The sequence below is a fragment of the Neoarius graeffei genome, chromosome 22 (assembly GCF_027579695.1).
Source record: "Neoarius graeffei isolate fNeoGra1 chromosome 22, fNeoGra1.pri, whole genome shotgun sequence".
In the NCBI taxonomy this organism is placed as follows: Eukaryota; Metazoa; Chordata; class Actinopteri; order Siluriformes; family Ariidae; genus Neoarius; species Neoarius graeffei.
In genome coordinates, this window is record NC_083590.1 from 47,718,023 (window position 1) to 47,732,503 (window position 14,481).

Sequence of the window (14,481 nt, forward strand, 5' to 3'; positions counted from 1 at the left end):
CGTAGCCATCTTTCCTGCTGCGCTTTCTCCAGCGTCGCGCAGCTTTGTCGTCACTCCTGCAAAAGCCCGCCCAAAGAATCCAAACAAAAACCTTGCGTTGTGATTGGCGGGCACGATTTGATGCCCGGGGTGTTTTTGTTTATATGGTGCGAGGCTAGACCCACTCGCTAGGCAAAAATATTTTTGGCCGCTAGGCGGGTGGGTCTAGTTTACTAGGCTAAAAAAACACCGCAACATCAGACATTCTAGCCCCTCAACAATCACAGAAAAGGCCGGCGGAATCCTGGGAGGACTGAAAAACACTTCACTGGTCTTCCACAGGGCGGCACGGTGGTGTCGTGGTTAGCGCTGTCGCCTCATAGCAAGAAGGTCCTGGGTTCGAGCCCCGTGGCCGGCGAGGGCCTTTCTGTGTGGAGTTTGCATGTTCTCGCCGTGTCCGCGTGGGTTTCCTCCGGGTGCTCCGGTTTCCCCCACAGTCCAAAGACATGCAGGTTAGGTTAACTGGTGACTCTAAATTGAGCGTAGGTGTGAATGTGAGTGTGAATGGTTGTCTGTGTCTATGTGTCGGCCCTGTGATGACCTGGCGACTTGTCCAGGGTGTACCCCGCCTTTCACCCGTAGTCAGCTGGGATAGGATCCAGCTTGCCTGCGACCCTGTAGAACAGGATAAAGCGGCTACAGATAATGAGATGAGATGGTCTTCCACAGAGCTTTCCATCTCTGCCAGTTCCAGGCTCCGGGGTGCAGTGTGCTCCTCCAGCCTGTAGGTGGCGGTGTCGGATATTCCTCGCGCTGTGAGGCGGTAAAGAGAGGGCGACCGTGTTGTTGTTGTTGTTAAGAAGCACAACAAAAGGCGAGTGGATGTAAGACGCGCTATCGCTGCTGAGGTGTTTGAGGCGGTTTGTCCGGAGCGTGCAGGTGAGTGTGCGGAGGGGAGGAAGCCCGGCTTGGGGTTCTGGAGGAAGCGGCTGAGTGCGCTCTCTCTCTCTCTCTCTCCCTCTCTCCGCCCGAGTGCGTCACGCGCAGCTCTGGATCCGCACACAATGGCGGAGTGGAGAGGAGTTAGCATATTAGCACATTAGCTCTCCACAGCACAGCTCTCAAGTGTGTGTGTGGTGGGTTATTATTATTATTTTTAATAAACTAAACGAGCAGTTTTTCCTCTCAGACAGCGTTTAGTTAAATGGTTCCGGGCTGTAGTTGCTGTGCTTCCCCCTCGCTGTGTGTAATGGCTTCCAGCTGCCTCAGGACTGCACTGGCTTTACTGGGACACCATGCAGGGTTTGTCCAGTTCAGAGATTAAAAGTAAATATTGTCGGTTTATTCGGATATCCAGATTTATTTCAGTAAACAGATGCGTAATACACTCTGGTTCTTTGACTTGGATAGATAGATAGATAGATAGATAGATAGATAGATAGATAGATTTACTTTATTGATCCTAAGCTGGGAAATTTTGTTACAGCAGCAAGTTATCTTAAAGTTAAAATAGAATTAAAAAAAAATCCCAAGAACAATCTGACGAAACAATATTCAGATTTAAAAAAATAAAAATCTAGATATAGGCTTACTTTAATGTGTCTTTTTAATACTTTTTAAATTGGAGTCTCAATCAATTAATATTTAATTGTGATTAATTGCATCATTGTCCATAGTTAATGCACAATTAATCGCATCATTGTCCATAGTTAATGCGTGATTAATCGAATCATTGTCCATAGTTAATGCACGATTAATCATGAATAATCGCATCATCGTCCATAGTTAATGCATGATTAATCGTGATCAATCGCATCGTCCATAGTTAATGCACAATCGTGATTAATCACATCATCGTCCACAGTTAACACGCAATTGTGATTAATTGCATCATCAGCCGTAACTAATGCACGATTAATCGTGATTAATCGCATCATCCATAGTCAACGCACGATTAATCGTGATTAATTGCATCATCCAGTCAATGCACAATTAATCGCATCATCCATAGTCAATGCATGATTAATCGTGATTAATCGCAATTGCATCATCCATAGTTTAATGCATGATTAATCACGATTAATCGCATCACCCACAGTCAATGCACGATTAATCGTGATTAATCGCATCATCCATAGTAATGCACGATTAATTGTGATTAATCGCATCATCCATATTTAATGCACAATAAATTGCATCGTCGACCATAGTTAATGCACAGTTAATCGTGATTAATCGCATCATTGCCCATAGTTAATGCACGATTAATCGCATCATCACCCATAGTTAATGCACGATTAATCTCATCGCCCATAGTCAATGCACGATTAATCGTGATTAATAGCATCATTGTCCATAGTTAATGCACGATTAATTGCATCGTTGTCCATAGTTAATGCATGATTAATCGTGATCAATCGCATCGTCCATAGTTAATGAACAATTAATCGTGATTAATCACATCATCGTCCACAGTTAACACACAATTAATTGTGATTAATCACATCATCGGCCATAGCTAATGCACGGTTAATCGCATCATCTATAGTCAATGCACGATTAATCGTGATTAATCGCATCATCCATAGTCAATGCATGATTAATGCATCATCCATAGTCAATGCACGATTAATCGCATCGTTGTCCATAGTTAATGCACGATTAATCATGATCAATCGCATCGTTGTCCATAGTTAATGCATGATTAATCGTGATCAACCGCATCGTTGTCCATAGTTAATGCACGATTAATCGTGATTAATCGCATTGTCAATAGTTAACGCACGATTAATCGTGATTAATTGCATTATTGTCAGTAGTTAATGTGCAATTAATTGCATTATTGACCATAGTAATGCATGATTAATCATGATTAATTGCATTATTGGCCATAGTTAACGCGCAATTAATTGCATCATTGTCCATAGTAACGCATGATGAATCGTGATAATTGCATTATTGTCCATAGTTAACGTGCGCTTAATCGTGATGAACTATGGCCAATAATGTGATTAATTGCATTATTGGCCATAGTTAACGCGTGATTAATTGCATCATTGTCCATAGTAACGCATGATAATTGTTTTTAATAGCATTATTGTCCATAGTTAACGTGTGCTTAATTGTAAATTTATCGCACTTTAAAAAAATCTCTTCTAAGTGTACCTTAAAGGAGATAGACAGAACCTTTTATTTTTAAATACATTTCTGAGTGGATAGTATCTCCATCCTTGACTCTTGTATGCTGCATAAAAAGGAATTTAAAGAAAAAAATGAGTTAAAATCAACCGCAAAGCTGGCATTCGAGCTGCCCCGCTGAGCCAGCCAGCCCTGAGCGCGTGATGTCACAGCGCTAACCGGTTTTAAGGCCGAGGCCTTTTACAGCTACAGACCAAAGTCATATAAATAAAAATTTCTGGTGAAAGTAAGAAATAGCGTTACCGACTCGCTCAACTAAGACTGATTTGACTTCATTGATTGTGGGTTGACTCTCATTAAAACAGGATGGGTGTTATAACTTACGCAACATACATGTACATGCATGCATTTTCACTGATAAAACGTAAAAGGCTCATTAAATAATCAGATGAACTGAGACGATCACATTCTGAAGCAAATTAAATAATCTTATACCGCTAACTTAAACACACAATACAAGTTACATGGATTAATCTAAATGCAGGTAAACGAGTGCTGTTTTTGTATCCAAATGAGTCGCATCTTATCAGTCTGTGTTCTCACTTCTTGAAGGCTGACCTTTTGTTTTGAAACAATTTGACTTTCAGTTGTTTGTTCAGTTCTCCGTTCATTCGCTTCTTCCATGGAAGGGCAAGCTATTGCTGTTGAGGCGAGCATATCCAGCGGAGAAATCAGACGGCTGCTACACTTATTCTCCGTTTTCTCCAGACGGAGTACTCCGCCATTACTGCTCAGCTCGCACTCCGAGAGAACTGGTGCAACTGAACTTGCTTTCCTTTTCTTGTAGTTTTCTTTTCCTTTAATTGTTGGGACCGCACCCTTTTTCAGTACGGGCTTATAGCCGACACTCCTCAACAGATCAGAGGTCTCGTACGAGTGTTCAGTAAAACGTGCAGAGCAGAGGAGAGACCACTTCGTAGCCGCCCAATGTGCTCATGAACTTCTCGCAAAACACGTCCAAATCTTTGCAGTTTGAACATTCTTGGGCCATGAATGCAACGTAAATCCACCTTTTTTCATGTCGCTGTACCGTCCAGCAACACATCTACGTGGCATGCCGATAAATTAGCTCAAAATGGAGGATCGGAGTTGCAGCTCTGTGTTTTAGTATAGCGCAAATGGCGATGAGACCGATAGACTTCCTGCTGTGATGTCACAGATGTCAAGGTCATTCACTCAGACCGCTACCTATATAAATCACTTTAATCGTAAAACTTACTATATTAGATTTATTGCTAACGCTTAAAATTATTCCTGTGCCATTCTTGAGGTCTCAAGGCATTTATAAACAAAAAGTGAGGCCATGGTTTAAAGGGATACTTTTGAAGTTTTTGGGGAGTGGGAGTGGACAAATATTTTTATTATACCCCCGCTCCGGTTTTTTTTTTTTTGGAAGCACCCTTTTACTCAGCAGCCACAAATCATAATCACTTGGTACCGAGGTTCAGCTTGGTGTTCTATACCGTGTATACTGTTTTCAGGTCTGTACCACATCGACTTCCTGTTTACCGACTGAATGGTTTTACGAAACGTATAGGGTGGATTTTGACGCTATTTCAAGAAGCAAAATGCGATTTCAAAATGACAGTTTAGCAGGATGCTGTTTGAAATCCCTGGGGAGAGACACTGCTCTTTACTTACTTGTTTCAGGGTTCATTATTTGTTGAAGTCAACATTCATAATAATAAGTGTCCTGTTCCTTCGATTGCTTGCATTCTGATATAAGTGAGAGCGGGGGGGATACGGAAGTGAGTGGTAGCTCACAGGTTTTGTTTTTTTTTTGTCTTTTTAATGAAGGTAGCACTAAATAGCGATGCTAATGAACTTGTGGCCCTCCCTAAAATAAATGTATACAATATAAACTATAAAAACTATTTACACTAAATTACAATAAAAACAATACGATAATCATATAGCCTCACAGCAAGAAGGTCCGAGTTGGAGCCCCGGGGCCGGCGAGGGCCTTTCTGTGCGAAGTTTGCATGTTCTCCCCGTGTCCGCGTGGGTTTCCCCCACAGTCCAAAGACATGCAGGTTAGGTTAACCGGTGACTCTAAATTGACCGTAGGTGTGAATGTGAGTGTGAATGGTTGTCTGTGTCTATGTGTCAGCCCTGTGATGACCTGGCGACTTGTCCAGGGTGTACCCCGCCTTTCGCCCGTAGTCAGCTGGGATAGGCTCCAGCTTGCCTGCGACTCTGTCGAACAGGATAAAGCGGCTAGAGATAATGAGATGAGATATAAAAGGCGCTGCTCAGAAAACGCCCGCTCTGAGAGATTCCTTAAAGGGCATAAGCTGTTCGATTCGCCTTGTAGAGAGAGGGAGAGTATTCCAAAGGCGGGTAGCAGAAACCGAAAAAGTGCGCCCGCCTTCTGTCTCCCTTCTGGCAGCGAAGATTAAGATCAGCATAGCGCGTGCGTCTTTTATTGACATAGCTATTTAGAACGAGTTGCTCACTTAAAAAGGTAGGAACGTTACCATAAATCCGCTTATGAACGAGAGCGCATTTGTTTATCTTAAACTGTTCGTGTACTGGAATCCATCCAAGTCTATTAAACAGTTCCACAGATGATGCTTGCGGTTCTGCGAAAAGAATAACTCTGGCAGCGCGCTTCTGTAATTTAAGAATTCGATTTAAACATTCTTTATCGCACTCAGACCATACTGCACTACCATATAATTAATGATTGGTTGAATTAAAGCATTATAGTATTGTTTACGTTGTGCTAACGGCAAAAACGATCTTATTTTCCTTAGAATTGCAATAGTTGATCTTGTTGCTTTATGCGAATGTATGTGGCCAGGTCAGGATGGATAAGGCTGGACACAGCAAAACTTTTTGTGCGTATTTTATTCCCCCCCCCCCCCCCCCCCCCCCCCCCCTTTTAAATAATTTTGAGGGTTTAAAAAAAAATCCAAATGCCAAATTTTTTCAGAGGCGGACCAATTCGCCTCAAATGGCTTGATTTCAGCTGAATTTTTCTGGTATTGCGCAAGGTATTACATTGATCTTACTCCTAAATATACCCAAGATGTGCCCTTTAACATCTGATCGCATTAACTTCGACAGCCCTACTTTTAATACATTTATATTTCACAGTTGGAGCTTTTTATGCCTGTACTTTAATGTTCTGGATCGTCTATCAGTGGCCTCGAAGTTTAGGGGAATTAAAGGGTACGAGTAAAAAGGCTGAAGCCGTGAGCCCCAGGCGAGAAAAATGGGAAGCTGGGTTTATCTGAGACGGTTTCAAGGCGTTTGGGGAGGAATTTCCAATTTACTGTAAACAGCAAAATAGAGTCTGAAGTGATGGGAATCAATACTAAAATTTTCACAGAACTGCCATATAGGAATGAATAAAAAAAAAATTTGACAATACAAAAGTTTATATATTTTTCATGTTTACAAAATCAAGTTACAGTAACTTGATTTTGTAAACATCGAAAAATATATCTAAGTTTTGTACAGTCAAATTTCTTTTTGATTCATTCTTCAATTTCTGAGCAATCGGAGTATTGATCCAATCCTAAAGGTTCTATAACAGCGTCTGTAGTCAGATCAGGTACTGAACTCGATTCAGGTGTTTTACATGTTCGATCTTCCCCTTTAGCCGCCTTTTTTTTTTTTAAACGAACCGCTCTGCTGCCTTTTGCACAAGTCTGTTCACTTCAGATCAATTCAAATTAGGTCCAATATAACACACACACACACACACACATGGAGTTGTGGTCAAAAGTTTACATACAGTGACCTGAATGTCATCTCGGATATGAATGTCATGGCAATATTTGGGCTTTCAGTCTCCTCTCATTATCTGTAGCCGCTTTATCCTGTTCTACAGGGTCGCAGGCAAGCTGGAGCCTATCCCAGCTGACTACGGGTGAAAGGCGGGGTACACCCTGGACAAGTCGCCAGGTCATCACAGGGCTGACACATAGACACAGACAACCATTCACACTCACATTCACACCTACGCTTAATTTAGTCACCAGTTAACCTAACCTGCATGTCTTTGGACTGTGGGGGAAACCGGAGCACCCGGAGGAAACCCACGTGGACACGGGGAGAACATGCAAACTCCGCACAGAAAGGCCCTCGCCGGCCACGGGGCTCGAACCCGGACCTTCTTGCTGTGAGGCGACAGCGCTAACCACTACACCACCGTGCCGCCCCGCTTTCAGTCATTTCTTTGAGCTGTTCTTTTCCTGTGGCAGAATGATTGTACAGCATACATCTTTAATTAAAAAAAACCACACACTAGAATTTGGTGCACAAGTTTTAATTTTCTTTGGGTTTTCTGAAATCAACACAGGGTCAAAAATGTACATACAGCACACCTAATATTTGGGTAAAATATCTCTTTGCAAGATTCACCTTGACCAAACATTTTTTGTTTACCATGAATAAGCTTCTGGCAGAATTCTGGTTGGATATTTCACAGCTCTTCATGGTAGAATTGGTAGAGTTCAATTAAATAATGTGTGTTTTTTTTTTTTTCCCTCCTTCTTGGTGTGGACTCGACTTGTAAGCACGCTCCATATGTTTTCAATAGGCTTGAAGTCAGGACTTGTTTTAAACTTAATATTCGCCTGCTTTATCCTCCACAACCAGCTCTGGTGCGTGTTTGGGTTTGTTGTCCTGTTGTAACTCCCAAGTCATGTTCAAGTTTCTGATGGTTTATGCTGAATTCTGAAGTCGTCCTCCTTCGTCATTATTCCATCCACTTTGTGCAATGAATCAGTTCCACTGGCAGCAAAACAGCCCCAAGCTCGCCAACTACTTCGTGCTGTTGAATCGGTGCCTTAAAGTGCACATCACGGGTAAATTCAGGAGCAAGGTCAATGTGATTTCTCCTATTTTATATTAAACTTTGGTCAAATATCTGTAACATTCTGCACTCTGTGCAATTTTTTTTTTTACCTTGCGCAATACCAGAAAAATTCAGTTGAAATCGAGCCATTTGAGGCGAATTGGTCCGCCTCTGAAAAAACTTGGCGTTTGGATTTCCCAGCAAACATTGATTTTCGTGACGTCGCGTGCGGGACGCCTCCCTCTGAATCCTACACCAGCGCTGGTTTGTTTATGAGAAAATGACCTGCTGGTTTTCTGCAAATTTCTTCAACGTTATCGCGTAATTATTAAAATGGTTAACAGATGTATCGTAGGAGGGTGTAGCAACACCAATCATGATGGGATTAGTACTCATCGTTTCCCAAAAGACTGGACAATGAGAGAGAAATGGGAGCGCTTGGTCTACACAGGCTGTGCACTGAAACCGTGCAAAGCTCTCGCAGCCTGCTGGCGCTTCCGCAGGTGACGTCACGAATCTGGCTCCAGACTCCCTTGGGATTTTTCCAGACTTGTTTTGTTATTTTATTTTTTTCTGCTGTAGACAGATGGCCTTGTGCAAAATTACCCTTCTGGATGAGTGTGTAAAGGGACATACTTTCATATAAAAAAAACACAAAATTGGTCCAGAATATGCCCTTTTAAAGTCAGCTTGAGAATCAATTCAGGCAAGACAAAAGCAGTGTACTTCAATGTGGATGTTCAACCATTGCACACTATGGATGGGTCGCAAATAAATCAAGCCTTGGCTGTTGGTGCAACAAAGAGGGAGAGGGAGCTCTATACTCACAAAGCCCTTGCCTGGAAATCTCCTACACAAGCTCAACAAAATCTGGACTAGTGATATACCAAACAAGATCAAGGTAGTTGTTCCAAGCAACTGTTGAAACGATCCTTCTGTATGGAAGCTCCACTTGGTTGCTGACCAAGCAGGAAGAGATGTCTCTAGATGGCACCTATACCTGCATGTTGAGGAAGGTTCTAAATTTTAGCTAGAGGGACAGAGTTGACAACAAGACGCTATACGGTAAACTACCAAAAGTCTCTGATCAGCGCTCGAAACTAACGGTGTCCCGATGTCCCGGGGACCATAAAAAATGTCATCGGGACACAAAATTATCATATCTGGGACAATCCCGGGACAATGGAAAAAAATAGATCTAGAAAAAAAGTTCTACATTAATATTATTTACAAAGTCGTAACACATACGTAGACATTCACCTAATTTGTCAATTTTAATTTTAAAACGTTAACAGCGAAACATACATAGTAGCTACACTTTCGATGCACCTGCATCCGTAGGCTACAGAGCAGCGCATTCTGTTCTAGAATCTTCGGCCGGAGTCCGCGTTATATGGACTTGGAATGGAATTGCTACCGCACACGCTGCGCCGACTCTTGCCAGAACAAAAATGCTGAAGTGGTTGAAGCGGACCGACCGCGGGGAAGAAACTGAAAGCCCAGACATAACGTCTCCGGGACCTTCAGGATCCAAAGTGTCATCGCCTGGTCTGCAGGCAACGCTAGCAACTGAATGAACTTAATGAACACTGTTAGACACGTTATAAAATACAACAGGAATGATGTGGATGATACTGACGGAAGATACCGTTCAACAGAATAAGTGAGTTTTCTTGGTGTCTTTCTAGTTCAGAAAGTTTAGTCAATCAGCAGCACAGCTAGGCTCAGACCTGCCACTATGCTGATGTCGCTAACATTTGCACCCGGCAGCGAAAGTTCATAAAATGGATAACGGAAAGTTCATAAAATGGATAACGGAAAGTTCATAAAATGGATAACGGAAAGTTCATAAAATGGATAACGGAAAGTTCATAAAATGGATAACGGTAATGGATAACGGAAAGTTCATAAAAATGGATAACGGTAATGGTGAAAATTATAAGTTGGCCTTATAAGTGCCAACAGATGTTCAAGGTATAAGTAGATGAAATGAACATACAGTAAAAGGGATCTTATTTTCAACTAAAGTGTACTGCAGATGTAGTGAGTTGAAACATTTTCTGAATGAGCTAGTTGGCCCCTTTAAATAAACGGGTATCTATTCATACAGTGAGATCGCCAAAGTTTAATAAACTGAAAATGCAATAACTGTCATTTTGAAGTAGATGATGTATAGGACATGTGTCGCTTGTGTCTTGTGACCAGGGCTGGAGTGGGCCCTGTTTTCAGTCCGGGAGTACATTTGAGTACATTAAAAAAGATAAAACAAATAACTGTTCTTTCACAATGCTTTTTATTTGGTTTAAATTCAGGTAGTGACAATGTATGTTGTTCGTCGTTCTCTGCATTACTTTAGGGTTAATAAAACTTCCATTACGCGGTAGTTTAATGACCACAAACGTAATGCAGAGACCGACGAACGATTTCATCTAGTATGAGACGGGGCTCCACTTAAAATTGGATGGTGTGTGGCCGCGTGTCTAATCCGCATATACATTTATCTGTGTCACCAACATGTCCCAAAGTTCCTTAGTGAAAATATTTGAAAACACATCCAAAGGACATGCATCTTCAGAAATCGGCATCTTCGGCCCGGGTGTGGGAATGAACTTTTACGTCGGGGGCGAAATCCAGCTGACTGCCACTCCAAATAGCAAAGCAGCGAGTATGGATGATTGTTTCACGTTATTTAAGACTAATTACACAACACATTTTTAGTCATATAATCTTAAAATAACGAAAGCACCCATCTCGCGTGCATTTGAACCAATGCTTGTGCATTACATGCCGCATACGCCTCGAAAATAATGGCAAATCAACAATGCTGGGTACTCAGCAACCGGCAGATAAAGCGTGAGGGCGCATTAGGCAACTCAAAAATGGTTAAATGAAATGTAGACTAAAGCAAGTGTTCGATTCTGCTTAGAATATTAGCATACGCATACACCTCTTCTAAGTTATATATTTAACAACAATTATTTAACATCAAATATGACTTCTAGGCCTATGTGTTCATAACCACAATGTGCGCACGCCTGTGGAAATGCACGGTGTGACAGCGAGATGAAATAGGCTGGATGAGGAAATAACGCGCAACAGCACATTTGGGACCTGTTCATCTAAAATTGTTAATAACTGAGATGTAAAGCAATGTCCGGTTCGTCTTAGAATTAAGACATACACCACATCTATACCGTGTAAATTGCGAGATTTCACATGACATCAAAAAGCTGAATTGACATCGCAAACTATCGACACATTATAGGCCTAGCATAGACTGATAAAATCGACAAACAGGGTTATCATACTCCATATCTTTCGTAACCTACCAGCTGGTCTTGAGAACATATCTGTCAATTTGGCACATTTTGCTGCCACCTCCTTCCTTTTTTTAAGCTCCGCCCTTTCGGTTCCACCTGGCCTCTTTCTGCCCTCCATCACTGACGCGTGCTGTTTCACGCCAATGTTGTTTAAGTTCCCCGCAATACAGAGGAGGAGTCGGGGGCGTCGTGGCTCAGGTGGTTAAGGCGCCATGCCATGAATGCGGGCGACCCGGGTTCGATTCCGGCCCGAGGTCATTTCCCGATCCCTTCCCGTCTCTCTCCCGCTCATTTCCTGTCTCTACACTGTCCTATCCAATAAAGGTGCAAAAAGCCCAAAAAAATATCTTAAAAAAAAAAAAAAAAATACAGAGGAGGAGTCTTGGACCAAACCAACTGCAATAGAGGGGAGGGGAGAATTTCCTTATTTGGTAGCGCCTATTTAATCTGCTGCGATGCTGTCGGCGTCTGGGCTGCCATGTGAAAATGCAGAGTGCAGTTGAATTGATGATTAATGCAAGAATAAGATCAGTGACCAAAATTAGTGAAAATTATTTTCCCCATGCTCCAAGCAGGCCACCATTGATGGTTTGGGCCGGGGATGGTCCCGGCTAAATATAGGGCCACCCCGGCATTGCTTGTGACTTATTGTAAAAATGATATAAAGGGTTCAAAATCACATAGTTACAAATATAATAGTAACTTCATATGATAATATTAACCACTGGTTATTTCAGAGAGGAAAAAAATGGGGACACTATTGCTTCCATTCGGGACAATACAACACAGAATTCGGGACCACTGGGGGACACAAAGAAAAAAAGTTAATTTCGAGCCCTGTCTCTGATACTATTCAAATCCGTAGACTCAATCTTGCTGGTCACGTGGAAGACCACAGTCAACATTCGTCGACACGCTCAGAGACACAGGCCTGCAACACATCGACAAGATGGAGTCTAGCATGTTAGATAGGAATGTTTGGCATTTGGGCCAAAAAAAAAAAAAAAGTGTTTCCGGTAACCCGACCGATCGAGAATTTCCGCGTCGAAATTGCTGACCGTAAAGATTTATTACAAATTTCCCTCGATATTTTAGTGTAAGCGGCGTTAGTTTGTCATAATTTTTTGTTTCAACGCATTCAAGTTGTGAAAGAAACGATAAAAAGTAAAATGTTTTGCCACTTCTATCAGCCCTCCTGCATAAACATGGAAGCGCACTTGTATACTGAAGGAGGAAGGCAAAACTGAGCCGAGCCGCCATTTTGAATCCTCATTCAAGGCTGTAATGCAAATTGCTTCCTCTTCAGTATACAAGTGCACTTCCATGGCAGGGAAAAACACTACATTTTGCCGCCTATGTAGTCCCCTATTTATACAAATGGGAGTCATTCAGGATTCAGCTATGTTTTTGCTCGACCCAAGTTCTACAGTAGGCTAGGCCGTCTGCTTTTAATGGAAGTAGCCTAGGACGTTATTTTCACGTTATTTCTTGATAGTGTTTTCACGTTATTACATGAAAATATCATGAAATAACGTGATAAGTTCGTATCATGAAATTACGTGATATGTTATTACATGATAAATATATTGTAAAAACGTGATAACTTTAACAATATCTTTTCACGTAATTACTTGATTCTAAGCCAATTTTTTATTTTGAGTGTGGCAGCAATACGCTTCTGTAGATCATAACTCGAACTCTCGCGATTTTTTTTTTTTTATTCGTTTAAAGATTTAAAACACTTATTTTATTATGATGTGTGGTATAAAGGATTCTGTGCCAAAATACTATTTTGTAAGATGTTTACTTAATTTTTTCGTACAAAATAAAAGAAAAATTAAGAGAAAAAAAAACCTTTTCCCTACCTACCGGCCTTATTTTAGTATTTCATGTTACCTGAAACACGCTATTTTTTTTTTTTTTTTTTTGGCCTTATTCTCGTTGTCCTTAGACATTGACCTGAGTAGTAGTAGAAAATAGCCCCAGAGCATGATGATCCTACCACCACCACCAGCTGGTAGTGTCTCTTTGTACATGGTGGTCATTGTGGCCAAACAACTCAATCTTTGTCTCATCTGACCATAGTTATCTTCCAGAAGGCTTTTTCTTTGTCCCTGTGGTCAGCTTCAAACTTTAGTTAAGCTTGAAGGTGTCAATTTTGGAGCAGGGGGTTATTTCTTGGATGGCAGCCTCTTAGTCCATGGTGATCTGTACTGTAGACAGTGATCCATCAGCTTGCACTTCATGGCAGGGCTGTGCCATGGTGGTTCCCAGGTTGTTCCTGACCATCCAAACCAATTTCCTTTCAGCTGAGGGTGACAGTTAGGGTTTTCTTGAAGCAAAGTGACTACACCTCACAATAACTTGCATAAAATTGTTTTGAACTGATCTTGGGATCTGCAGTTGTTTAGAAATGGCTCCAAGAGACACAACTCCGGAATGTATATCTGCGATCCTCTTTTTCTGAGATCTGCACTGAGCTCCTTGGACTTTCCAATTGTATGATGTTGGTCAATCCTAGGCCTGTCACGATGACGAATTTTGTTGGACAGTATATTGTCTCAGAAATTATTGCGATAAACGATATTGTTGACGTCTTTTCAGGACAATTTTATGCCACTAGTAAAATAATGATCATGCAAATACACCCTTTTCAAAGAACACTAAACTTTTTAATTAAGTCAACTTATTCAATTCAACAGTGGAACATAAATAAATAACCTAAAGAAATAAAACAAACAAAACCACTCAACAAAAACAATAAATAAAATACAATCTATGGCTCTTAAAAATTGCACTTACAGTGGTGCTTGAAAGTTTGTGAACCCTTTAGAATTTTCTATATTTCTGCATAAATATGACCTAAAACACCATCAGATTTTCACAAGTCCTAAAAGTAGATAAAGAGAGCCCAGTTAAACAAATGAAACAAAAATATTATACTTGGTCATTTATTTATTGAGAAAAATGATCCAATATTACATATCTGTGAGTGGCAAAAGTATGTGAACCTTTGCTTTCAGTATCTGGTGTGACCCCCTTGTGCAGCAATAACTGCAACTAAACGTTTGCGGTAACTGTTGATCAGTCCTGCACACCGGCTTGGACGAATTTTAGCCCGTTCCTCCATACAGAACAGCTTCAACTCTGGGATGTTGGTGGGTTTCCTCACATGAA

At 41.3% G+C, this 14,481-nt stretch overlaps 1 protein-coding gene across 1 annotated transcript in view; it reads left to right on the forward strand.

Annotated features, from left to right (window-relative positions):
- Positions 1 to 804: 804 nt before the first annotated feature.
- The window catches only part of LOC132870906 (probable ATP-dependent RNA helicase ddx6), a 108,550-nt gene continuing 94,873 nt past the window's right edge, over positions 805 to 14,481 (forward strand). Inside the window, exon 1 of the mRNA XM_060904883.1 lies at positions 805 to 918. The gene's annotated coding sequence lies outside the window, so the exon portion shown is untranslated. The remainder of the gene's footprint in view (positions 919 to 14,481) is intronic.